The 27,873-nt window shown below is 40.2% G+C and overlaps 1 protein-coding gene and 1 pseudogene across 2 annotated transcripts in view; both read left to right on the top strand.

Moving 5' to 3' along the window:
* LOC135697869 (uncharacterized) overlaps positions 1-2,483 on the top strand; it is a 61,794-nt pseudogene extending 59,311 nt beyond the window's left edge.
* The window catches only part of LOC135697834 (hemicentin-1-like), a 642,304-nt gene that overhangs the window by 312,985 nt on the left and 301,446 nt on the right, over positions 1-27,873 (top strand). The window lies entirely within an intron of this gene.

Here is a 27,873-nt window from a genome sequence, read left to right as displayed (position 1 = left end):
TTACCTCGGACGGGATGCGTTGATGTTTATTTTGAAAGAGTAATTTATATTTTCCTCTATATTGACTCTGTGTCGACTTTTCCCGTGCATTCGGTATTTTTCGCGTATCACGTCTATTTGTTTACATTTTCCAACGACTAGAAGTCCTACGTGAATAACACCAAAGAATTCAAGCAGGAAAAAAAATGCCTAGCTCTTGTTTCACCTCTCGAGTAAGTAATGCACTTTCCCTGCCAACCGAAAAGGCCGAGAAAACTACAACGACAGGGCACCGTACGAAAGTGTAAATATGCCTAAAAATACAAACCGGGTGCATTTACAATGGTACCGGAAAAATGGTCCGCAGCTGTCGAGATTCTCCGCTTTCGAAACATGGTTATCACTCCGATCCAGATGTGTGTTCGGAATGCTGCAGGCCATGGCGTGTTGGTTCCCCTGATGATGACCGCATCCATCCATAATGCACGTGCACTCGGTCGCTTCTGCTACGCCGAGATTAAGAACTGTTTCTGGTTCTACGAAATGTGTGATTCCTCTGCTGTGGTCAGCAACTGCGCCGTTCTCCGAAAGTAAACAGTGCGCGTACTTTACGCATAAACAAATTGTAACTGTCTACAGTTTGATTGTTTATTCATCAACCATGCGCGTATGTCGTTTCCTGGATGCCGGTCTCATCTCTCCAGAACCATCAGGAAAGGGTTTCAGCTGCAAGCTCGGAACGTCGCCTCCGCCAGACGAGATAGGAGGGAGCTTCCATGTCAATATTTGCGCTCCTTTTTGTGCGCGGTCTCGAGGCGTGAATCTTGCACCTTTTTCTTTCGCTATCGCACATTTTGGGAAATGGCACCTACTACGGTACCTACAACACAACATTAGTGCGTGCTGTGAACTGAACAAAGGCTCACATACGGAGGAGAAGTACGATAAACATCGAGCCCTGGGAAGTGTCATTCTAGGAATCGCACCTTTCGTTGTCATTTGGAACCAGTTGGGGCAAGAAATGCGTTAAAATGAGTAAGGTACACACCGATGACGACGACAACAACGCGCTTTCGACAAGAGGACATACTCCAGAGGGGTTCTGAATCTAATCAGAGGGTTATAATGTGTAAACAGAGCACAACGGCATTAGCGAGTTAGGTTCTTGGTATTTATGCGCGGAACCGGTGACTAATGAGTGGTTATTACGACGGAACATTGCTTGTTGTGCGAACTGAGCTTTAAGAACGTTGTGGAAAAAAGGTAAACTAATGCTGAAAATCGTTGGAAACTAAATTATTAAAACGATTTTGCAGCCTCCAACTAGTTATTATACTAGAAGTTTCATTTAAATTTTTGTTTGATTAAAATTTGTATCCGGGGAAAATGGCACACCCATATACAGCTGTTACTTTTCAACTATTATACCAAACGAATTGAAATTTACAAAGATGATGGTTCAAAGAGTATCTAATAAGTAAAAAATATGCCATGATTCAAATGTGAGCTTTGACTTGAGTTTAAATCAAGAAAACATAATGTTGTCTAACCATATTTTTTACAGTGGCATAATACTGCATTTTGTTTACTTTAACTTATTTTTACACCCCTTGTTCAAAGTTTTTAAAAAGATATGATTTGGTTCCAAGATTCAACTGCAACAATGACGAAATAATATCCTTGCATAACCGGTGATTTCAAATTTATAAGACAGCATGCTCTCATGACCATTACTATACTTGAGTTAAACCACCTCTCAAACTCTCATAAAAAATAAGTATGTACGTTATAGACTAAGCATTCTTCACTGAACATTTCAAGTAATTTGGTATAATAGTTAAAAAGCTACGGCTGTTTGTGTGAGTGCCATTTTCCACGAATACACCCTTTATGTCATTTTAAGCAGTTTGTGCGATCATGTGGTCGAATATTTGGCTATATCGGTAAAAAAAAACTCTTACCGACAAAAATCAGGAAGCTTTCCGACGAAGAGCTGCGAACTTCGCAAGAGCGGTTTTGGTATCTTCCGTTGCATCTAGTGTTCAAGCCGAACAAACCCGGGAAGGTGAGACTCGTTTGGGACGCGACAGCAACGGTGAAACACCTCAAATCGATGCTCTAGACAGGGCCGGACTTGTTTACGCCTCTGGACTACGCACTCCATCGGTTTCAAGAATTCCGAGTGGGGCTTAGTGGTGCCGTACAGGAGATGTACCTGCAGATGCTCATGTCCAAGAAAAATCAGCACTGCCTCAGGATGCTGTGGTGTGACGACGCTTCCGGTGTACCAAGCACCTATGTAACACAGGTGATGCCTTTCGGAACCTGCTGTTCGCCAAACTGTGCACAGTACGTGAAAACCTCAATCCACAGTTCAAAGTTCGAAGTTTGAAGAAGAATATCCCGCAGCCGCCCAAGCTATCATCAAGCAACACTATGTGGACGACATGTTGGTAAGCGACGAACCAGAGCAGGAGGCTATTCAGCTCGCCAAGGATGTGTAATTCGTTCACGCTCAAGCGTGATTCGATATGCGAAACTGGATTTCCAATTCAATTGCAATTGTCGAGGCGGTGAAGGAAGAGATTACTAACGAGAAGAGCTTGTATCTCGCAATGGAACTGGTACAACAACCCCAACTTCTAGCACCAATCCTTATATTGAATTAATCGTTATAGTTCTATCACAGACAAACAGACATAACACTCGCAAGTTGTTCATCGAACAAGCATTTAACGGTCGATTTAAAAGTATTCTAGTTGGTAGTACCACCACCTGTGGCGCGCATAGTCAATCCCCTTGCGTTTGACGTTTACACTCTACCGCCATCTATTCAGCGTACTACCCACCACTGTGTATTCAACAGATGGCGGTAATGTTTTAGAGACGATGTTTTACAGTGAGAAATATACTATGTGTTAAGTCTGGTTGTCTGTGGTTCTATACAATATTAACATTAAATTTCAGTTGCAACAGGAATGGTAAAGATCAACTAAACGCATAATTAACGTAAGTCAGTCAGGCAAATCTTCATATCAGCAAAACGTATTCTTTCGAATCAAACAAACAAACGTTGCACAGCGTGTCCATTAGGGGCCAACATCATAAAACTTGCTAGCGCTGATGATTAAGCCAAATGACAAAATATAATTCAAGTAAAATCTATTGAATAACTTTATTAACAGTACAGAACAGGGCTTTAGAAAGGCCTTTCAGGTCAGTAGGAGTTACGATAGTAAAATAATAAAATAATAAAAATATACAGTTAAAATTTAGAAAATATAGACTAGTTACCAGCGCATATCCTTGAGAAGCTAAGAGGCGAATGAACCCGTTGGTTTAAAACCTCTATAATAAAAAAAATATCCTTGAGGAGAATCTCTTCGATATTATTCTCAAGCTGGTTAAGTAAGAGGGATGCAGAGGCCTCAAATTCCAACATCAATCTTAGTAGGAAATTAACCAGTAATAGACCCCCGTACGTAGGAGAAAATATGCTCTCGACAACTTAACAGCAACAACGACAAACCACACATTTCAGGGTCAGTTCTTTATAAACAGTTGCTACCGCGTCTTCCGCGATGCGCGCTGGATTAACTCGGTGCTTCGCGAAAGCTCAAAGTAAACATTAAACATTAATCATCTTACATAACTGTTCCTACCGCGGGGAGCATCAATTCTTGTAAAAAAGCAAACACCGACTTTCCATGAGAATATCCTGTCTCGCTTTATATGTACATACTGGAGAATAACTATTGTGTGGAGTTTAAGTAAAAAAATCATGTATAAAAGGTTTTGAAGAATAAAGAATCGGGGCAATTGCTCTGATGAGTTGTTATTCGAGGTTGCTAGGTGCGGACGGGCACAGTTCCAGCCTCAGGATAAATGAGCTTCAGTAATGAATTTTTATACAGCAGTCGGATTTTTTTTTTTGTATCTTTATTAAGGAGACTTTTTGCCCTGGGCTGGTTCGTCTTTGCAGTCGGAATTACTGTCTTTTACATTTTGAACTTTTGCGCATAGTCGGAATTACTGTCTTTTACTTTAGGAAAAAAAGAAAGACCACGCGAGTTTATAAAGCTGCTCTACGGTGGGTGCTTCACTGGGAACAGAGAAGGTTTTGGGTATGTTGTGGTGCACGTCTACTGATTATAGATACTGTAGATTCCATAGATAAGCGGAGGCAAAGTATAATGTAACCAAACGAACTGTCAGTTAGTGTACCCAAACGAGCATGACGTCATAATTGTGTTGTTTGAGGGAGAAGTATTGTAATATTATGAGCACGCAAACGCTTTCCACACTCCACATTTCGATTTATTTCGCGGACAACGGAAGAAGGGTAGATAAAGCAAACAATTCCTCGATTCATTGTTGCAAAGATTTGCTTTGCACTTCATTTTGAACTTTTGCGCATGAATCAAAACAAAACTGCACAACGAAGAGCTTTATGATGGCATGAACTTTTTTTCACAGATGTCAGTAAGATCATTTATTTTTCATGGTTGCCAAAACATCTTTTTGTGCCTCCGCTTATTTATGGAATCTATAGTATCTATACTACTGATACGTTCACTTACAAGCTCTCAGCAAAGCATGACCGAGAACTGCTCGAAGGCGAACGCAAACCGACGTTCGATCCACTTGGACTGATATCGAACGTGCTCATGCATCTGAAGGATCTGTTCCAAGAAGACAGGCGAGCAGGTATCAGCTGGGACGACGTGATATCGGAAAATTTCAATGAGAAGTGGGAAAATGGTTGAAGAATCTATCAAAAGTACAGGACGTCCGCATTCCGCGCTGTTACCGTTCTTTGACGCAGCCGAGTCCGCAGACCAACACCCAACTGCATACGTTCGTTGACGCAAGCGTGTCAGCCTGTGCTATAGTAGGCGCAAAGACTCGGGTGGCTCCACTCAAATTTGTATCTATATCGATGTGGGAGTTAGCTGTGGCTGCAGTCATCGGAGCTAGGTTGGCGGACAGAATCACGAATTCTTCATAGTTCAAGATTCATCAGCGGTTCCTCTGAAGCGACTCGCGTGACGCATATCGGACACATGGAAATGGTCAACCTAATGACAAAAAAATACGGGTCTATTTTGCTATCAGGAACACAACAACGAATTTTTACGAAATTCTGAGAACCATTATATCGTTTTGCTGTGGAATGGCTGAATAGTTTTAATAAATCATTGTAGAGTAATTTGTATAAACTGTATAAAGTCCAATAAATTATTGTAGTCCGTGTTATTGTTATTAAGTGAACATGTTAATAAATTATATTACAACGGATGGAATTTGACTACTACACAACAAAACCCCATGGAAAAAAGGACTACAATCACCGACAAACCGACATTAATGACCATACAAAGTACCATCAAATTTCTGATCAAAGCACAAACATTTCGGTTTGTAGGTGCTACAATGGCGCACCCGCGATACTTTCAATCGCCCAAGGACTCCAAACCAACTAATCGGTAACCGTGCGATGTTGGGACTTCACATACAGTCCACAACCCCACCAACAATTAAGTACAGGTTCGCAAGTTCCCGACAGGCACGGCACTTTTCATAATTGTTCGCTATGAGCTCTGCCCAACTGACATTTTCAGCTTTATAAGTCAGCGTTGTGCAGTAAAGTAGCTGGAACAAAGCAGAAGCTAACAAAATAGTTTTGGAGAGCGTTTACTCAACTTTTCCACAACAATTATTCAATTTGTCAGTCGCACTGAACGCCAATAAACGCTAATGTCACTTCTAGTTTTATTTATTTCTTTATTTATTTTTAACTTACTTTCATCTAGCTTGACGCTTTAATGAAATGTAGCACGATGAGGAAAAGCCCTTTTGAGCTGGTTGAATTTGCTCGAAAGGGCATAAAACCTCATATCTTTTGTTCTAGTCACATTACAAGCTAATTTCATTGAACAGTTACACAAATTAAATAAGTTCATGCTAACAAAATACATTTAAAACTATGTCAATGGGTAATTAAACCTGTGTCCAATGGAACGAAGAGCCATGCTGCGGTGGGCGATCCTGCATGCAAGCCCGCTTGGTATTCAGTTCCAGCAGTCGAGAAGGAAAAAGAAACAAAAGGAAGCAAAATTCTTCGTTGTACTAGGTGTTGGACAGGAACTCACCTGATCGTCAGTCTCATTTGTCATCTGTCCAGTAATGCAACTAATGCAATGCTACTATTAATCAACTTTCAACTTTTAGCTGTAAAATAAAAAAAAAAATAAATAGAAATAACTAATTTTACAAGTGACGGAATCCATCTATGACATAAAGGATCAGAGGTAAACAAATATTTCATGTAAAATTAAATGCTCCAAGACTGAAAAGTCCGTTACTCGACGAAAAGTACGTTTGATTGAGTTCAATTTTGCATCTGCTATGACTCTATTTTATGTCAAAATTGACGCTCGTATATGTCAGTCTCAGAGCACCTAAATTTACATGATTTTTTCTAAATGTATAACAATAACAGTTAAATCGAACTTGCTACTTCAAGCATGGTCTGCTACACAACTCAGACCTCTACTGGCTAGGCAAAACAGAAGACCAACAATCACATGACTATTGGCATCATTCTTTCACCATTTGATGATGAATGGCATTTGTGTTCCTTCCGAAGACCATAGGACCTAGGGAGGAAAACAGAAAAAACCTCAAATGCATCGGTCATGATAAATCAGCGCCATATTCGACCTTGCATCAAGCTATGAAAATGCATTTGACTGCGATCCAAAGAAAACTTTTCAAAGCAACGGCCTTTCGGTACACAGAAAAAAAAATTCTGAATATTACTGATAATTTAAAAATCCATGCGTGTGCCTTTTCACGCAACCTAGCAATTTGCAAAAAAATTTGCTTGCAAATATGGACTGTTTCATACAATATTTGGAATAATTCATGAAATATCTCATAACTTTACATGATTTGTAATGTAAACTTATATATACATCATATGAAACAAAAATTTACAATACTTTTTCGAACTGTGAAGTCCCTGCTTCCAAAAGCTACAGCCAGATATCAACGGGAAAATAATACTACGAATCGGGGATGTGCGACCAAAGACATATCGCCTTTTTCGCAGGGGACGCAATTTCTTTGCTCCAGCCGTTTTATGATTTATTGGTTTTCGGCAGGACGTGATCATATAGCTACTCTACCTTTACGCGCCAAGCTTCCCAAAAGGACGCCAGGAAATGCTTCTAACCTTCGGAAGACTTCGACGACGACGACGACGACAACGCAGAGTGCGAGTGGAAAAGTTTCCGAGATTTTATTCCTCATCGTTTTTTACGATCTGGAACGAGATGGTTCCTCCTGGTGGGCAGTGCTCAGGTGGAGTGGGAGGGACCCTTTGTGCTGCTGGCAGGACATGGAGATTTTATTATCATGTTGCATTAGCGAAAATATGGTTTATGGACATAAAACTCTCTCGTTTCCTACCGCTTGGGAAGTATCCGAACGAGAGAGAAGAAAAAAACACGAAGCACTTTTATGTGCTTCATCAAATAATTTATATCTCCCTGTCCTCTGTACCTTTCAACGCCATACTTTTCGGGAGCCCGGGGGAAGGAAGGACCAGCCAGCTTCCGGGACACCTGCCATTGAAAGTTAATTCCGCTTTGTTAGAGTTGTAATTCTTCGAACGCATTCAGAATGGCGACGACGGCAGCTAATAACTTTGTAAGCTCCGGGCGATAACGGGCGCTATTTCGTGTGGCCAATCAAGCAGATCACAATGTCCAACGCTCGTAGTTCAAAGCTTTTGTGGGGTGAAGGTATTTGACGTTATTTTTATTATCCCAATAATATGGACTTTTCATAGCTTGAATGGTGCTGGAATTGTGCACTGACATGAAACGAATTAATATTATACTCCACTCCTTGATTTAGTCAGAATTGTCGAATTTACTGCTTAATGTCGTTTCAGAAGGCATCGTATTGAAAAATAATTCTGTATAACGGAATTTTAAAGCTGATGACTCTGTCACAACCATCTAATTGACTCCGATACCACGCTGCAATCGCAACTTTTCAGATATTTTCAATCATTCCGCAATACATTTCTCATTTCTCAAACGTCATTCAACAGTTTGTCGCATCAATCATCGAATGTTATTTCCCGGGGGCATTCTCAACTCTGCAAACATCAACTCTACCCGTGAGTGTATTTAGTTCCGCAAATTTCAATAGAATTATAGTTGCTACCATTCCTCATCAAATGGCAGAAAAAGCAAATGCTTAGATCCCACGCAAACAACCCAAACACACCCACAAGTCGATCTAATTCAGAAAGGGTGAAACCGCAAACTACAAACATCGAATACTGCTTTCCATCCACTATCGAGTACCACTGCACTAGTAACGAGTGATACCTAAATGCACATGTGGAACACTCTAAGCTCGGAAGCCTTTGCGACTGAACAGCAAATCGTTTCTACTATGCTTCTGTTGACCTGTCAATCTAGAGGGTTCTCGACGAGAATGGTTCTCTCAGCTAGCTCAATTTATTAACCAGGCGTAGGAGATGCCGGAAGCAAAAGAAGCTCCATGCCAGAGAGAACGTGGAAAGCTGGAAAATTAACGATGATTGGGATGTTTCGACTTTTCCATGGGAAAAAATCTAGTACTCTATGAGTATACTTGAGAAAAAGCCATTGCCACAATATTTTCGGCTTTGGGGTGCACTGGGTTGTGGAGTGCACTTATGACGAACTGCTTGAAGGTTTTTTGAAGGGTTTGTGAAGATTTAATCAATAACATATTGGAAATTATCTATATATATTTTTTTTAATTGATTGCGAAGATGAAGCCGTTTGCTAACTTACAGTATACGTGAATGGATATTAGGGTGGTTCAAAACGTCGGTTTTCTCTACCTAGCTCAATTTAAATCTAAATCAGATCATTCTCCCCAAATTTTAGGTCATTGGGTTGCGAAATCATGCTGCACTGGCCATTTGAAGTTTATTTGGGAATTAAGGGCTGAACACAATGCCCGCAGCATAGAGGCATAACGACAAACGCAAACTTCCAATACACTGAAATCCATTTTACATCTCATAATGAGCGCGTTGCGGCAAAAGCGACATTGTACTAAAACGCGTTTTTTCTTTAATTTTGAAAAAAACGCGTTGCGGTTAAGTGGCAACCCGATAAGTACTCAATGTTGTCAGTTGTATTTTTTTGTAATTTTTAACTAACCAGATCTTTCCAGATGTGATCAAAATAATCATTCAAGGTCGTAGTTAACCGCATCCGGAAATGTTTCGGCTACCCCCGGGGAAGTATTCAAATTCGTCTTGAACCTACTGCCTCATGCGACACATCAAATTACATGAGAATTCAAAAATGTGATCATTGGTGGCCATAGTAAGTACTCAGTACCACGTTGGCAAGATCAGGATATATTCCGGCTACCTCCGTGGAAATGGTTGAATTCTTCTTGAACCAACACATTTATTCATTTCGTCAGCCAGTGTATACTACATAAAAGGATTATTTTTATGATTTGGTTGTTCGACTGGTTTTATGGAGATTTCGTTTTTATGGCTTTCTCAGTCTAGGGTAATTCAAAAAGTTAGTTTTGCATTGCCCGACGTTTCGGCCGTTTATTGTGGCCTTTTCCAAGGGTAAACTAGAAAAATATTACAACTTATAGAGACTACTACTAACATTAAGCATTGATATAATATGAACATACACAGTCTACCGTTTGTCGTCAATTTTTTTTTTGTTTGTTGCCACGATAAGCGTGTCTAGCTTGGAAGAGCTTCCTGTATGGTGCCTGTATTTTGAATGTTGTTAAGGTACTATTTCACGGTATTTTGTTTTACTGGACTTACATTGAGTTCAATATTAATTAACATAGGACACTATATGACACTACACTATACAACGGTTATTTTGAAGAATATGGTGGGATAAAGCATACACAAAAGTACATAAAGCTCATCTATATCGACTCGTTCGTGCTTTGTTCAACTTGACTGTATTGTTTCGTGATCGTTCTCTGCGTGAGCGATTAGCTCTCACGGTATGGAGAATACCAGCGTACGTTGTTTTAAGCCCCGCTACATCTGTTCTGTAATTAACGGTGTTAGATGTGTTGTTTATATGACACATTTCTAGCATCGATAAAGCAGAACTTCGGTAGGTGCGATGGATTATTTTTGTACCTTCAAGATTGAACGTGTGCTGGTGATCTGCTATGTGTTGTATAAGTGCGGTTTTCGCATGGATGTGCTGTGTCGTTTGTAGGATTTCTGCGAGTTTGTTTATATTGGATTTGTGTCCACTTAATCGTTTTTTTAAGTGGTTTGTGGTCATACCAATATAAACTTTTTCGCAATTCCTATACATATGGGATGCTGTAGATGACGTTGTGTTGTTGTTGTGGTAATATTGGATCCTTTACCGGTTGTAGGAGTGTTTTGGTTGTTTTGATCGTTCTTGGAGCTATTTTTACTGTAGAGTATTCTGTTTTTAGGATTGCGGCAAGTGCTGACGTCAAGATTGGGATGTTTGGCATTGATCGGTATTTTAGTTGTTTCGAAATTTGGTTGTTGTTTTCGTGTCGTTCATGGGCCGTGGAAACCCTAATAAAAATGCTATGGTTAATTTGCTTAACGACGTGTTCGGGGTATCATCCCAACAATTTATGGAATAATTCAATCATTTGGGTTGTCGTTCGTTTATGGTATTTTTTATTAGGGAAGCTGGACTGAAGGTGAACTATTGGTGTGATGGTGTGATGTTGTTGGTGGTGTTGATTGCGTAGGCATTGGATCTTGGATATTGGATGCTGTCGGCAGATTTTCTTGTGTTAGCGGTATCGATGATGTTGAGTGCTGCGAAGGTTTTTCCTGAGTTGTATTACGGGTTTGGTTAATTAGCCTGTTTATCAACGATGAGGGGTAATTATTCTGTCGGAGATGTTGAAAAATTATTTGTTTCTGTTGGTTTCTAGTTGTTTTAGTGCTCAGCCGTTGGACGCGTTTTATGAAGTTGTTTGCGAGGTTTATCTTCATGGTCGTTGGGTGGAAAGAGTGATAATTCAGCAAGCGTCCGGAGGCGATGGGTTTTGAATACCACCCTGTGTTCATGGTTTGGTCATTGTTGCGAAAAACTAGGGTGTCCAAGAAGGGTAGAGCTACAGTGTTTTCCATTTCGATTGTGAATTGTAGGTGTGGGTTGTACTGGTTGAAGGCCATAAGGATGTTTTGTACCTCCGATTTGGGTAGAGTGAGGAACAAATCGTCTACATACTTTTTTAGCACTGGTATGGGAAAATTTAGCTTTTCGATGACCACATCCAGTAGGTCCTTCATTACATAATCTGCAAGAATGGGAGATAGTGGACTACCAATAGCGGTTCCAAACATCTGCTGGTAGTATTTGTTTTTGAATTGAAAATAGCTGCTGCTGAGGCACAATTCTGTCATTTCCAGGAACATATCCAGGTTGATATCTGTTCCTTCTTTGATGTCTGTCCATCTGAACATGATGCTGCGTATGACCAAATCTTTCGGAATATTGGTAAAAAGTGATATTACATCGAAAGATACGAGTACATGATCAGGTGGTAGTGTAACAGAGTTGATGTAGGTTGCAAACGTGAAACTATCCTTGATATTGTATGCGCTTTTGAAAGAGCTTTGTAGTATTCCTGCTACGAACTTGGAGAGCTGATATGTTGGAGCAGTTATGTTGGGGACAACAGGGCGCAACGGAAGGTTTGGTTTATGGGCCTTAGGTCCATAAATCCGCGGGCAGGTAGATGTTTGTGTTTGGAGTGTCCGGCAGGTGTATTGGTCGATCAGTTTCAGATCTACTAAACGCTTAGCCATGTTGTTGGTTGTCTGTTGAAGGGTGTTGGTTGGATCCCTTTGCAGCACTTTGTACGTTGGATTATCTAGTAGTTCCAACATTTTTATATCATAGTCCTGGCGTCGCATTACCACCGTTCTCTTTCCCTTGTCAGACTCGAGGACACACAATTCTGGATGTTCGGCCAAAAACTTTTTTGTTATGGAGACCGCACTGGTACAGAACTGGATTAGTGGTGTTTTTTGTGCGTGAGCCTGTGGTCGTGATAAGTAATTCTGGATGCATGTACCGATCAGACACCTGTTTTTCTCCTGTACACTCCTATCCGGGTTAGTCCGTAATATGGATTCCACGTCCGCAATGAGGTGATACACAGTGTTTTGTCCGATTCTCTGTATTGGGAGTGCGAATTTCGGACCTAAACTGAGTAAAGTTTCCATTTCGCTTGGCAGAGCTACATCGGTGGCATTCAGTATCGCTTTTTTGTTGAAAATTGGGGTGGCATCGTTATGCGATTGAGACCTGGCAAGAAGGTGATCAAGCTTGTTGCGTGTAGTACGTTCCATTTGAGCTTTGTGAGACGTGTAAGCTGTGAGTTGACATAAGAGTCGGATTGGTATTGGTCTCGATGTTTCGTTGTGCCAGAAACATTGCTTGTTTGGACGTCTTGATCTTGTGGAACGTATGCTTAATCTCGATGTTGAGCAATGATTTTTTGAATCGACCTATGATTCTTTCTAGATGCGGAATGTAGGGGCTGTTGTCTTCGAGCAGCGGGTATACGCACTTCAATGTGTTGATGATGTGCGCGGGAAAAACACCATTCCTCCGACATTGTAATAGAAAATCCTTCCTTACGTTCATGTTGCAAAGTTTAACGTTATGTGTGGCATAGTCTTTAAAATTACGTGCAATGTCGTGTCCATAGGTTCTTTCTATTTGTTTGAAGAAGTTACCGTGTAGATCAGCCATCTTAGTGATTGATTTGGTTGTTCGACTGGTTTTATGGAGATTTCGTTTTTATGGCTTTCTCAGTCTAGGGTAATTCAAACAGTTAGTTTTGCATTGCCCGACGTATCGGCCGTAGAGTAGTCTCCATAAGTTGTAATATTTTTCTAGTTTACCCTTGAAAAAGGCCACAATAAACGGCCGAAACGTCGGACAACGCAAAACTAACTGTTTGAATTACCCTAGACTGAGAAAGCCATAAAAACTAAATTATTTTTATGTTTACTTACATACTATGCATTAATTATATTCTGTTCTAGCTTAGTTTTTATTTGCTACTTGGACATAGTGATGTCAATCGTTCCGCAATGCAAATAATACAGGCGCATCATTCCATTGATTGGGTTTTTTTTTTTTTGAATAGTTTTTTTACTGTAGGATTTGTCAGAAAATAAATTACGTGTTCTAAGACATCGACAAGGTGTGTAAAAGTTTAATTGTGCGAGAATTTCTGCCGAATCTATGCGCATTGAAATAATGTTGTTGATGAAGAAAAGCGTTGCAAATTGGCGGCGCTCCTTAAGTGTTTGTATATTGTTGAGCATGCAGCGCGCTTCATAAGATGGTGATGGAAATGCAGTCAAATTAAATTTACACAAAGCGTATAAGAGCAATTGTTTTTGGACAGATTCTATGCGTTCTTCGTGTATAGAAATGTATGGATTCCATACTAGGTGGCAGTATTCCAGAATTGGCCTTCCATATGTGATATATAATAGCTTAATAGTGTATGGGTCTTCGAAATTATGACTGAACCTTTTAATGAAGCCTAGCATTTTGTTTGCTTTACTAATAATAGTATTATTATGTTCTATAAAAGTTAGTTTGAAGTCTAGGATTACACCTAGATCTCTTACAATTTTGCATTTTTCTACTATATGGTTGCCTAATGATATTTCAATATGCGGTGTTTCAATTTTTCTGCTATGCAATGCTATTGCGGTACATTTTTTTTACGTTCAGTTGAAGTAGAATTTTACTACACCAGGTTTTGAATATATTGATTTCATTCTGGAATTCTTCTGCATCGCTAGAATTACTTATTTCCATGAAGATGTTCATGTCGTCTGCATACACAAGCAGTTTTATTTTTTAAGTATGTAGTAAATGTCGTCTATGTACAAAATAAATAAAAGTGGGCCTAAATGAGAACCCTGGGGTACTCCAGAGGTGACTGAAAACACTCCTCGCATACAAGCATACACGCACACAGTACATATTCAAATATGTATAACATAATTCTTTGCTCTTGTGTCTCAGTGCAACTCGAGTTATGAACGAATAGTTTTTTTAGTGTTTACGAATGATTTTATTTTTATTCAACGACAATTCTCACGTCCTACGAAATTCAGTTAATGTATTGTACGATATATGCGTAGTGCCTGCTGACATGCAATAGCATGTTTTGAACAATAGACGAAAAAATATCTTATCTACGAAACCCATGTCCGCTCATTTAAAAGGATGAGAATTAACGAAAAAATGTTTTCAGTGTGTAATGATTTACGGGTAAGCTTGCTATGTATTCTTATAGGAAACTAGCTGAGTGTGCCCAGCTTTGCTCGCGATTCAATATTAGCTTGAGTTTATGCGCCGATTAAAAAAAGCATGCTATATTGTACGTAGCCCCCCACTTATCTAAGGGGCTACCCCCTATGACCATCTCCTTATACCTCTACATTCCAAATTTGGATCTATTTGCTTGATTAGTTCTCGAGTAATGCAGAAATGGTGGTGGTACGAGGACTTTAAAATTTGAGATTTTTCGCAATAACCATAGTGACACACAAAAACAAACTGGCAAGCGTAAAAAATGTCGTGACAGTTCTGAACTGTTTTCTGCCAGCGATAGAACCCTTATGAACATACTTAAAAAATGGTCATGAAAACAGCAGAATGTAACAAAACATTGGGTTACTTTATTAGAAAATTCAACAGGTATCACCTAGAATCCCCCTATTAATTTTATATGTAAAAGTAGGGTATAAGTTGTTGACCGAAATTACGTTCAGCTTAGCAGCTAATACCTGGTAACCTTGAAGTAACACCCCCTTAAGAATAGGGTAAAAATAAATAAATATGGATGTAAATCCTTTAAACAAAGCGAAAACGATATGCTTCCTTCAGAAAAAAAATGTGCATTTTAAGAGCATTTACAACTTTATACAATATTGAGAAAATTGGAAAATCAAACAAAAAAGTTTTGGTAAAAAACGAGTTTTAAGGGGTTTTACCGTTTGGACTCAATTTTCACCATATAGCTTCGTGCACTTGAGAGATGTAAAATTGTCGTGTTCGAAAAAGTTTCTGAAAATGACTTCATCTACAATGTTTTTTTTTTTCCTTGATTTGTTTTCCGTGCTGAGCACCAATGCTACCGACGCCAGGGGGGCAGCTCCCACACCTGGACCCTACCTATCGACCCATCAACTCATGAACCGAGGACCAACGGCTTTACTTTACTTATCAGAGATGTTATGCCTCAGAACATTCTGCGGTGCCGACGCTTACCACTACACCACCGGCGCCGCTATCTACAATGTTTTGATAGATGTTAATCAATTTCAACAAGACATAATTATTTTTTTAATCTTAGTGTATACCCCCCTTAAGAAAAAAATTTCACCACTCAGATAAAGTGGTGGATAAAGATAAACTCAAAAATATAAGAAACATTCTAGAAGACATCAAAATACTACACTCAATAGTTACGCCGCAAATGGCCATCAACTTGTTAGCAGGCCACATTGGAAAAAAATTCCAAAAGTTGATGTTCAACTGTTTTTGTTGGCTTTTAATTGTCCAACATGAAAATTTCACAGTAGATAGCATGTTTCATAAGCTTCTTAGTGAAAAATATTCAAAAAATATTGTAGAGGTTCATTTACAGTTAATCACGGTTTTTTTTTCTTAAAATTAATTTTTATTTTGAAGTCACGTTTTCGAATTATGGTTTGTTGAAAAACTATGAATTCGCCATTTTACAGCTTTAAACGAGATTCAAAATGTTCGAAATAATAGCCCACATGTGAACGTTGGATCATAACAAACAATTATGCAAATATTCATGCAAATCAGAGCTGGTCGCATTAGATCGATTCGTCATTTAGCGTGGAATTGTGATGAACTAACCTACGACTAAAAGTCTCAAAAATAAACAGAAAAAAAATTGTCGTGGAAATTCTTGCTCAAGTTTGAAACGCATCCCAATCTCCAACCAACATCATCACGTACATTCCCTGCAAATGCCTTGAAAATAAAGCATCAGCAAATGGTCCAACAACCGCACCGGTGTGTCCAGAGTGTTTACGATGTCCGGTAAAAAAAAATCTCGCTCTCTCACTTCTCCAATAAATCAACACCAAAGTCCCAATGTCTGAGAAGGCCTCGTTGGTTCAACCTATTACCACCAGGGTGGCATCGAGCGGCATGCTGTTGTGCATCAGAGGGGCAAGCATCGCTTGCTTTTGCCCCCCCGAAAGTTACGACCACATTCATCAGCCTCCAAAGGGGTTACGTGCGGTTCAGCTATTTAGTTAAACAGAACTGTGCGACTGAAAATTTGTAGCCGGTCATAATCGTGAAATTCGCCAGTAAAATTAAAACTCCAACAAAAAGGTTCCAGTAATTATGAAACGACCCGTAAAAAAAGTCGCTACATTGCGTAGTTATGATTTACCACAGTGGAATCAGTTGCTTTTGACTAGTTTCATGTTTATGATGTACCCTTAACGAGCTCAATTCAGCGGATACATGTACGATGCAACTATGTACGTACTGGATGTTGGTTGTAATTCAATCAAAAAGATATAGACAGCTCAGAAAATTTTTCGCTCCGTTGTTGAACACATACACAGTCAAAATGTTCACATTTTACGAAACTCAGCTTCACTCTCAGCAGTACAATTTCCATATCAAAAGGGGAAACTTTTCCACGCCTGAGATGCAAAATTCCCTACCGGAAAAGGACTGCCATCCGCCTCGTCAATGTAGTTCTCATCATACCGGTCAGACTGTCTACCAAGGGAAACATTTACTGATGCTTGTATACAACCTAGCTCAAACTTATGCTGCATTTATCTCGATCCGTGATATGAAAAAATAGTCCTGCTACCAAATTTTCTCAAATCTCATCACCCCGTGCCACCTTACAACTGCTTTGGGCAACGGAAGGAAATTTATTACGGAATTCCCATCAGGTGAACCGAATTTGTAACCCGGGTGAAGTTTCAATCGTTTGTCATGGAATATGTGCCTGTTGCGTTGGTGGTGATTTATGTGTTTTCCTTGGAGGTTGTGATTATTGTCACTTCAATGTCCTTTGCTTATCACATTACAATTTTCACTATTTACAGAGCTATCAACAGTTAATAAGCCATTTTTATCAAAACACATTACCCTGGACTTAACCTCCATTTAATGTTGTTCGAGATTTGTTCAGTTCAGCAAGCTTCGTGTTTAAGACTATTGAAAACTGATGATTTTAGATGGATTGAGAAGCACTTTAGTTCTTCTGTCAAATGTAATGAGATTGGTTTGCCCAATTTTGCCCAACTTCGATTTTTTTTTTCGTTGCTTTTTTTTTCGTCGATCTTGTTTTCCGTACTAAGTATCAATGCTACCGACGCCAGGGAGGCAGCTCCCATATCTGAACCCTATCCATCGACCCATCAACTCATGGACCGGGGACCAACGGGTTTGCTTCCTTTCCGAAGGAAGGCATGATAAGAGACACACCAAAAAATTCTGAATTTTACTGGCGATGTAAACATCCATGCATGCAAACATTCATACATGTAAACTTCCTTTTCACGTAAACTAGCAGCTTGCAAGAAATGTTGCAAACAAAAGTGGACAGTTGCAAACAATATATGGAATATTGCATGACATGTCTCATAAATTTACACGATCTATAATCTAAACTAGTATAATATATGACGCTCCTTTTATGTGCATCATAGTAACGGAAATTTACACTAATTTTTTTAGCTGTGGATGTTATGTCTCAGAAAATCAGAACGGCGCTGATTGGGATCGAACCCAGGCTCTTTCGAGTGAGAGGTAGTCACGCTTACCGCTACACCACCACCGCTGCTAGCCCAACTTCGAGTTGTTAGTCTTGGTGCTATTGTTTGGTCACAGCCTTAAATAAGTCATAAAATTTGATAGATAGAAATTTACTTACACTTACAAAATAGCTTATTTTTATAATACAAAAACGATGATTTTTAGAACTATCCATACAAAAACCTTACATGTATCAAAAACTTGAGATAGAGTGTTTCTCATTTCTACCAAAATGCTTGTTTTTTATTATCTTAAACTTTACTACAGACGCCATTTTGCTATCTCAACTTAAAAAAAAATGTTTTTCTGCTAAGTAGAGTAATCATGAAAAATTTAAGTTCAAAAGATCTAGCTAATCAATAATACAAACTTCTCCAAACACACCGTATGCCTGAAATAATCTGAGTGTGGAGGAATCCATCCGCTACTGGCAGTTTTCGTATTCCTCCATTGACCAGAAGAGTACCCCGGAAAAATGTAAAATCAAAAAGAAGTCGAAATTCCCCAAAAAGTTCCTTGTCTGGCAAGCAATCTGCAGTTTTGGACTGAAAAGCAAATCTTTCGCTACTTCTGGGACCATGAACCAGCAAATTTACCAGGAGGAGTGCCTACGGAAGAGACTGAGCAGCACTGCCTTTTCTGGAGCAGCATGAGGTGGATAGTCTATTCTGGCCGGATTTGGCAAGCTGCCACTACTCAAATTCCACCAAACATTATTGGTACAGCGAAAATGGCGTCACTGTGGTTCCCAAGGAAAAGAATCCGGCCAATCTCCGGAACGAAGGCCAATTGAGGAATACTGGTCACTTGTGAAGCACATACTGAAGAAAATGGGTGGAACTGCAATTGACCTGATGGATTTCAAGCGGAAATGGAAATCGGCAGCCTAACAAGTGGGAACAGAGCTCGTGCAAAAGATGATGGGCCGTGTACAAAGAAAAGATCGACCAATGACCTATGGTAAGAAGGAAGACTGAAACAATGGTCTTACAATAAGCATAATGCCTAATAATTAGGGTGGCCCAAAATAGCATTTTGTCAGGAAACCTGGGGACTCACCCTCCACATGATAGCTTAGGGCGTCAGAAACAAACTTTTGTATGACGGCAACTCTGGGAAATGTTGCTTCGAGTTGCAAATTTGAGTTTTATGGAAAAAGTCCCTTTTTCTTAGCTTATTTCAAAAAATATGTGTAATTCTTTCAAATCTAGGGAAATTCAATTTTTTTTACAAATTCTTTATGGTCCAAACTATAAGAAAAAAAATTGTCACGATTTGTTTTGTGTCTAATTTTGATGTTACAATTTTCTTAATTCTCTAAAACAATGATTTTTTTTGGTTCTTAATGGCATTTAATCATTGAAAGTGAGGTTCAAACATAGCGCTAGTATCAATCTAATAGAATAGAAACATGGAAAAATTTATCACAAACAATTTTGTCAAAGACAGTTTGGTCCTATCTTAAAACCTCACTGAGATATTTACGATAAACTGAAGGAATAGAACAATACATTTTCGCAAGTTTTTATAATTCTTCTCAGTGTTCACTCGGCTGTCGACAAAAGCAGGCCACTCTCGATGTGTGCTACGCGATCGTCTGTTTTCTCGGCAGCAACCATTGTGTGGTCCTCCTCATTGTTCTTCATCAGCAGTTCTTTCGGTCGATGCGTCGTCGACTTTGGAAAGCAACCGTTTCGTGATGTGTGTGTGAGTGCTGACCACGTTTTGCGTCCATTGCTGCAATGGAAGCGCTCTGCCCCTCGATGGCGTAACTGCCGTACAATGAAACCACTGGAAGCGACTCCAGTTCTGATTGACGAGGCTTTTTGGATAGCGGAAGATAAAGTGTTTATTGTGTTGTACCTTTTGACTATAGTTTTAAGATGTATTGTAAAGTGACCAAGAATCCTCGGCTCTGTAAAGTTAATTCGGTTGAGCCTTATCAAATAAATTAATAAACAAAAAACATAATTCTTCATACATTTACAATGGCCGGTTGTGTTTTTCATCATGATAAACCTTATTAGTGTTTTAAGCTGATATGCAATCAGCTAGAGAGGTCTCTAAAGAATTGTTCTGAAATTTCTTTATCCTAGCTACGGCCAATATTGGTTGATGTTTGATCATTAGTTGGACGATACTCGTTTAATTCCCCTGCCAATCCTACACCCAACCGGGGGATGTAAGATTCGCTTACAATTATGTGTGATTCATCATCAGAGGATGTTAGTGGAGACCGCATGAACCGAGGATGCGATATACCTAGCTGCGGTCCGATGTAAGAAAATTGGAGACCGAAAAATGTGGAGTGTATTAGTGAGTGAAATTAATTATGTCGAAAAAAATAGAAAAAAAGGTTGCCTACTGGACTCGAACCACGGACGTTGCGACTCTCAGACCTGTGCATTCTCCACTGCTCTCTCCATGCTTCTGAATATGGATAGCCTAAAAGCAAACATGAAGCGCTCATTTTCTCGCATGCTCGACTCCGTATGCTTTTTCTGCTGGAGAGATTCGAGACAAGTGTGAGCGTCGTTCTACAATGCTCTACAATGTGCCTCGTTCTACAAGCTTACTGGTATAGTCGAAAGCGTAGATGGAACACGAAATAAAAAAGACAAAAAACCATCACATCGCCTGCATGGTCAATTTCTAACATTCGTTGCGATGTTCATGAACAGAGGATGATAGGAAACGGAACTACCATTCATTGTAATAGATTTTTGGTTTGCGTGTATAGGGCACTTTCTGTTGAGTCATTTTAGCTTTGGTATGTACCTGTGTGTTCATAACTTTGATAGGCTACAATTTCTAAGCAACAGTTGTTTAGTTGTATCAATAATAGACGAGTGCACGGGTGAACTTTTGTTCATCTACTGAAAAAAAAAATTGACACAAGCTGCGGGCAGCTGCGATGTGGGTTCTCTACAGGTATGGAGAAAGGAAACTAGTCGGCTTCTTTTGTTTTTGGGAATAATGGGCGCAAACATTCATATCACGCGTTCTCATTGACTTCGTTCGGAAGCTTATTAACTAATGTATCGTACCAAACGCATAATGGACTAGTTAGCTCTGAAATCATGGATTTATTTGAAGTTTTCTGCTCGATAGGCCCAAAATGGGCGATTAGGCTGAAGTAGTTCTCTACCCTATCATTTTGTAGGATTTTTATTTAGCATACAACAAAAATTATTCGTCAGATTTTCGGATGAATTTTCGAACTCTTCGCGGAATACCTCTCATCATGTCTTGCACAGTAATACTGTCAACCTCATCTACCATCCTTTTTCACCCCTTCTCCAAATCAGATGGTGTTTTGATTGTTTTGCCACATTTCTTCAATTTGCGCTTGATAATTGCCCAACATTTTTCAATGGGACGAAAATCTGGACAATTTGGTGTGCATTGATACTTTTCTCAATAAAATCGACATCATTCTGCTTATACCATTTTATGACATCACGGCTGTAATGGCAGCAGGCCAGAACTTTACGGGACTTTCGTGTGATTGAATGAACGGTAAAATTACGTTCCGGAGACACTCCGCTTGTAAAGTTGTCCATTCATAGTCGCTCCAGTGATGAAAACCTTTGTTTTCTTTCCGCAACTGCAGATGCCTTGCCATATCATCAATTTGCGAGCGTCTGCAAAGACAAATTTGAATTTATCCGGAGCATCCCCTTTACGTTCAGCAAAGCAAAATTCTTGGCCCGGGATTTGTCTAAAGTCCATTTTTCTTTCATCAAAATACATCCGTTAAACTTGGTCAGAACTTGTTCTTACAGCTTGTTTGCACGGTTTTGGCAACCAGGTTTTGTTTCAGCGTCCTGCTGGGATGTTTGCGGGCATGGTACGTCCGGAAACCTTCTCGCATACAGATTCACCGAACTTTACTATGTGCCGCACTGAACCTTTTCGCCAAATCACGACCGAAGATCCCAGGATTCTTTTGTTTTGTTTTGCACGATCCAGTGTTAGTGTTTCCCGGTAACGTTTAAGCACGGTATTTACAGTCGATTTTGGAAATTTGAGAGTCTTTGTAATCATTCCTCCTGACCACGTTGGATTTTGCACGTGAGTGTGCAGAATTTTTTCACGTCTTTCACGTTCCATCATCGATAACTTTTGAACAAGTATATGAATCCTGATGAAGATTTCACTACTAAATATACAATTCCTTTCGAATAAAAACGCTGTCAGTAGTTTCTTGCAACGACAACTAGAGGTGCTACAGTAATTAAAAAGAAGCGGCCAAGTACTACCTGGAACAGACTTTAATAAGCTTGTTGGCCCTGAAAAGGGCCGTTTCGTTGCCAAAGTTGGTGATGATTTAACCTCCGAAACCGTACAGAGGGCGTCTCTGTCGCTTCAAAGTGTAGATGACATCCATGGCCGCTTACGCTTGGCGTGTTCAGTGTAGGTGACAGTATCATGGATCTCATTTTCCAGGAACACCTTCAGCACACCTCGTAGATCAGACCGGAGATACGTTTGACACCGCCACGGCGAACCAGACGACGGATGGCGGCTATCACGAAGAACCTTGCGTTGACGCTTGGCACCTTCTTTACCAAGACCTTTTCCTCCTTTGCCACGAACAGTCATTGTTCTTTCGCTTGTTAGGTAGAAGAGTGGACTACCTAACTTGCCACCACCTTCCTACTGCTGCTTTTGCTGCTTCTGCTGCCTGCTCACCACGCCGTCTGAAGCGAGGCTAAACAGTAGCGCACTTTTATATATTTTCAGGTTAAAGCAGAATGATGTGCAACCAAGTGGTACTCGATTATGACGACTAGGTTTGGGAAGAACGTTTATTTCATGAAAACAATGATAAAATTATCACTTTTTATTTGTACATTGGACCATTACCACTTTATCAATAGTTTCTTGTTGAAAATCATCAGTCGGAAGCATTGCTATAGATGCGTAGAAATATTTCTGATTGATTGTTGATAAAATTATTGAAATTGGTCCCTGCCCCAGGAGTAATGAGTTATTAATGTTCAAAATCTTTCATAATGTTGTTACATGTTTCATTTTTGATCTTCGCAAAGTGTACCCCCATATAGAAATCACAGACGTACGTCTACGTCAAAAGTTCTGAATTTTAACTGCCGCGTAAAATCTCCTCTCGTTTAATTTTGAGCTATAGTTGGCATAAACATCGAAATTTCTTGCAAGCTTGTATACAATATTGCAGATTTATACGATATTGCGCTTACATTTACATAAAATATCGTGTAAAATTTCGCCAAATTTAGCGTTAATAACGTATGCGCTATGCATCGTAGAAATTTACATGATTTTATCATACAGTGTAGGTGACGTGTCGTAGTAACTTGAGAAGCCATGTGTGTCCGTTCCCTTGATCCCTGTTGAGTGAGATATTCGCGGTTCGCACAATCCATTTGCAGCATTTCTGAAAAACTTGCCTATTAGTGAAAATCTGGTCCATAGTAGCGCATGAACCCATGACTCACGCCTGATGTTATCCTATATACGAACTCTTTTACCATCGGTTGCAATCGTCTCCTTACCTGAACTGAAACATCAGACGGACTCAGTTAATCAGGCCGATAACTATACTGACTTTAAATACTTTCACAAAACCGTCGTTCCAATTCTTTCTCATTCATCTTCAAGATGGATGTTTAATGTATCCTTTGATGCAATAAACCCACTGAAAAGGCGCATGGATTTCGTAGAACGTTGGACAAGTTTGCCAAATAGAGGGCTGTCAAAATCGGGTCATTACTATATTCTGAAGGTTTAGTTAACCAGCAGTAAAGCCCATCTTAAAAAGAAAAAGAAAACTTTGAACATTTATGGGAAAAAGAAAAAAAAACCCTACACGCATACACGTCTACGAAACTACAAAACTTGCAATAAAATCACACAGGCAGCAACTTCATCACCAACGACACGATCGGCTTGAGGTCGGTTCGTACCCCCACAGAGCGTAAGGCATCCAACCGAGGAAAGTTGGGAAATCACTTGAGGGATTTTCCTTACGCGAAAGAACAAGTGAGCAAGTCCTAGCAGGTAGGATTTTGCTATTCTCGCACATAAATCATGCTGCTTCGTCCCATTGCGTTGCTGGTGGGTAGTGGAAGGCTCCATCCTAAAGCCAGGAAGCGGAGGCATCGCCGTAATCGACTGGAGGCATGATATCCCGGTTCGGTTTAGCAGTGCTTGCATTAGTAGGGAGTATGCTCCGGCGTCTTGTGCTATCAGGTAGCTACAACACCTTTCCCGGGTTTGCAAGATTTAAGAGTTTTGTGTTTTGCACTTTTTGCAGCAGTATCCGTGGGAAATGAATGTGAAAGTTGTATTTTTTTTTCGCAACACCCACTTTTGTGTGTGTGTTTAGACGCCACAGGAAGGGGAAAAGAGTAATTACAACACTTTGAAAGTGTTTTCCTCAAGTGGGGCCAGACGACGGGTGCCTTTGCGGTTGCGTTCATTTGGGTCCGCCGGTTGTTAATTTGTATCCGTTTGTGTGTTGCAGCAGGTGAACTTCTAGCGAAGGGTTAAACAAGATGGTTTTTCCACTTTATTAAAAATCAGAACTTCAGTCGCTTTAAATGAGGCCTCGTTCATGTCCACGAGCGGGTGTGATGTTTGGAAAAGAGTTAAAATGTGACAAGTCATGGCCCGTCTTCGACGCTGATGGAAACTGGTCGTAAATATATTGAGGTGCAAAGTGCTAAGTGCTTCAAACTGTCTACCGGAGAGAATGGATCATCACACGACGAACGCGGCTGTCTGAAGAACGTTGAAGGAAGGAAGCTTTTAAGCCTTAATTAATACTTTTAAGCTATCTCGAACCGAGCAGATGGATGAGCGTGTGGATGAATGATGAACGATGTTTATGGGAGGTTGAAGATTGTATTAGTTTAGTGGCTGGAAGGGCGGGATGAGTGGGGAGGTTGGTAGAACTTTGCTTTTCAATTATTTCGCTTCATGAACACTGGTTGCAATGGGGAAGGAAAATGTTTCGTAATCAATAATGTTGGAATAAGGTTACCTGTAATGCATCGAAATCCGGACACTTTTAAAAGTTGACCTTCAATGCCTACCATGCTCAAAATAGTACGTAAATTTTAACATGACCTTATGTTATCGTTTAGAATCATAACAGATTTTCATCTAAAATAAATTTCCGGATTACCGTAGTATTTGGAGCATTACGGTACTACTCAGAAATTGTTTGAAATTGTAACTATTGTGGCACATTAAAAAAAAATATATAATTTATATTTTAATCTTTATGCATTATTTGTTTGCATGCTTACTTGCATGCTTCGCAACAGTGGTATTTAAATGCATAAACATCTCTTTTGCCAAGGGTGGCGGGAGGGAGATACCTCTAAAGACCGGCGCACAATGGATACGTTTTCAGGTTTTTTGACAGTTAGCCCATGCATTATCTGTCAAAAAAAAACCCCGAAAACGTATGCATTGTGCACCGGCCTTAACGATCTCTCCAAAGGAGATTATCAACCCGATTCATGCCTTCCTCAAAATTGACCTTTGCTCGCTTTTTACTTTCTATTTACAATTTTCACACTGCCGTACTCTAACGGAACTATCAACTCTATACTTTCATCTCCTCATCTATCGTATAAAATGATCACTATAAGTCTGATATTTGATGTTAAGCATCTCCAACAATGTAAATCATTAACTTCACGCATAAAGTAATACAAACATGATTAGTTAAAGTATACTAGGAAAGTTTATTCGCTACGCACTCCGTCGTTTGTAGTCCTCCTAAACAAATCTCCAGAACTTACACTCAAGGTCTTTTGGATTTACCTCGGGGTAAGCTGAATCTTACCTCAAGGTTCTCCGGAGTCGGCCCGTTAGTCCTCTGGCAGTCACCAAAGACCTCCAGGATCGCCTCCAAAGGATCCCAATGTTCATTCCTTGAAGTTCACCAGATCACGGACCAACTAATTCTGTTCACCTTTAAATATCCGACTCAAAGCAAAACTATTTCCCACCAACCAACCAAATCATTAATCCGCTTCCGTTGGGAAACACCACCATTGCACCCCGTTGGCAAAGAAAAGGTGTGGAAGCAAAAATGAGCTTTCCAGTGATAAATAACGGAAATCTCACCGAGTGCCCTTCTGCAGCCCTTTTTCACACCCAGCCTACACAGGAATAATTATTTTGCATCAGCCAGCACAGAGCTACAACTTCTACAGCAGCAAGGCAATCGTCGCAACCAGCGTGCTCACCGAGGGACTTCACCACCCATCGAGGGGAGAAATGGCTGCCGGTTGGTTGGTTACTATCACTTTCCGCTTGCACCACGTGGCGAATGTTTCGAAGGAAGTCCCAGTCGTACGCTATCCAATCGGTAGCAGCCGCGGCACTTCCTAGAAGAAGAAGTAATAGTAGCGTGCCTGCTTCACATAATTTAAATTCGTGCTCGCTGCTGCTTTGTCAGCTGTAGTCTATGCTACTGCAGCAACAACAGCAACATCTACCGAAGAGGAAAATTTAGTACTTATCTACCTGGCGTGATTTGACGTAATTTGGTCGGTTCAGTGGATCTTAATAATTAATAACAGGAAGTAGGGAGGGGGGGGGGTCTCCAGCACCAGTGGAATTTTATTCGAAGTATAAATCTGAAGCAAAACATTCCTTCCCCTCAAGATGGGTTGACTTGTGTGCGGGGTAAAAATAGGTTGAATTACTACCACTTGAAGAGTTGCTCTGCATCGGCGCTGTTGCGGAGGTGGGAAATTTTACGAGTTTGGAACAACAATTTGCAACATGGTTAATTAATTTTGAATGCATAATCATTAAATGTGAATCTCTTACCACATCACTTTTTAATTTGGAAAGCCAAAATACTAAAATGTGTGTACATCTAAATACCAAAGCATCACATAAGTTCTGTAACAGTTTATATAACCTTTGTATGACCGGTTTTAGTTGTAAAGAAGTTTATTCAACATAATTCCATGGATATGTGTTACTTGAGTAGTGTTGCAACCTGGGCGTCGATTTTCTGTAATACACAAAGTTAAAATCAAAGTTTGCTAGTCTTTGGCCCTGCGTAAGTGTAAAGCTGCGGAGAAGAGAAGAAAGACTCACACCCAGAAATAACAAACACTCAATGTGTAGTCATCGCAAAGAGTGTCTCAAACTGTAGGGTTGTAAATGGGAAACCTAGCCAAAAGACAATATTCTACTTTGTTGTGCACTTCTTCATCTGCTACCCATGCTTTCGTGGTAAGCAAAGACGGCAAAGAACTCAAAGAAGATGTTAGCTGCTCGTTGTATTTTATTTGCACACTGCGCCGCACCGAGTGTACCGTTCTTTGTGTGGATCGCTTTCTCAAAGATGAGTTGGAAAAGAGTATGCGAAGCAAATGGGAGAACCACACACTCTTGGTCGAGTGCTGTGCGATGCATGCACAAAGTTGCTTTGCCAACGCTCTGGGCGCTTTCCAGCCCTGACTGCAACCACAGATCTCGCGCAAGCATGCATGAAAAAGATTATTCTGTGCCGTAGGGTAGAGAACTACTTCGGCCTAAGCGCCCATTTTGGGCCTATCAAAACATCAAATAAATCCAAGATTTTGGCGTTAACAGGTAAATTATGCGTTGTTTTCGCGGCATTTCTGCAGAACCTGCCGAATCACGAAAATTTGGTCCGTGGTAGCGCGGGCACCCATGAATCCCGCCTGGTATTGCCCCACGAACTCTTTTGCATATGGTGACAGACGGCGGCATAGAATTTGGGAGAGTACCTTGTAGGCGGCGCTCAGCAGTGTGATCGCGCGGTAGTTGCAGCAATCCAACTTGTCGCCCTTTTTGTAGATTGGACATACGACACCTTCCATCCACTCCTCCGGTAATATCTCCTCCTCCCAAATCTTGGCAATTACCCAGTGCAGCGCTCTAGCCAGTGCTTCACCACCGTATTTCAATAGCTCACTTG

Source organism: Ochlerotatus camptorhynchus, unplaced genomic scaffold (assembly GCF_037179485.1).
Source record: "Ochlerotatus camptorhynchus isolate MF236.1 unplaced genomic scaffold, CSIRO-AGI_Acam_v1.1 ptg000078l, whole genome shotgun sequence".
NCBI classification, from domain to species: domain Eukaryota; kingdom Metazoa; phylum Arthropoda; class Insecta; order Diptera; family Culicidae; genus Ochlerotatus; species Ochlerotatus camptorhynchus.
This window is presented reverse-complemented; position numbering and strand designations above follow the sequence as displayed.